Genomic DNA, 706 nt, shown 5'->3' with positions numbered 1-706 from the left:
GCAGGGAGCACCTGACTCGCTGAGGACACACCTGGATGTGGCTTGGGTGGAACGTGAATTGGGATTTCAGGGAATTCTCTGGGCGTAGTGACCTCTGTTATCCAGTTTGATGACGTCATGGCTGTGTCCAATGCACTGGCAAGGGGGAGGGCACAACAAGGAACAATGGATACCACCAGCACTTCTGTACAGAGCGAGTCTCACCTTGGCCCTCATTCCGACAATGTCTCCCTGTAAGTCACTGGTGCCCCCTGCACACAGCCAAATTGGCACTGTTGCTCAGTGCAAGCAAGTCTATCACCGCAAAAATCCACTCACTGAAGCAGCCCCTTTAAGAGTCATCTGCTGCTGCCACTGCCACAGCCTCTGTCTCACTCAGATGCTCAAGACCGGCAGCCCCACGTCTTCGCTCCACCTTACTTTCTGGTGCTATCTTAGATTTCTCCCTAGTTGTATGGCTTGTTCATCTAGATCTCAGGCAATTTTTCCTTGCTGTTGTTCCTCGTTTCTGTCACAACTTAGATTTGGTAGCCAGAGGGCTGAACAGAGCCTCTATCATCTATGCCATTTTGGTTGCCCTCTTCAGTTTTCTTTTCCTAAAATTTTTATATAGCAATAGTGAACACAGTTCTGCAAGACGTGAGGATGTCTGCAGCTCATAGAGCTCTTTCTATTGGCACTTGATTTCTTCAGTCATGCAACATTC

This window comes from Pteropus alecto, unplaced genomic scaffold, assembly GCF_000325575.1.
Source record: "Pteropus alecto unplaced genomic scaffold, ASM32557v1 scaffold75, whole genome shotgun sequence".
Taxonomy (NCBI): Eukaryota; Metazoa; Chordata; class Mammalia; order Chiroptera; family Pteropodidae; genus Pteropus; species Pteropus alecto.
Note: the sequence above shows the minus strand (reverse complement) of the source record.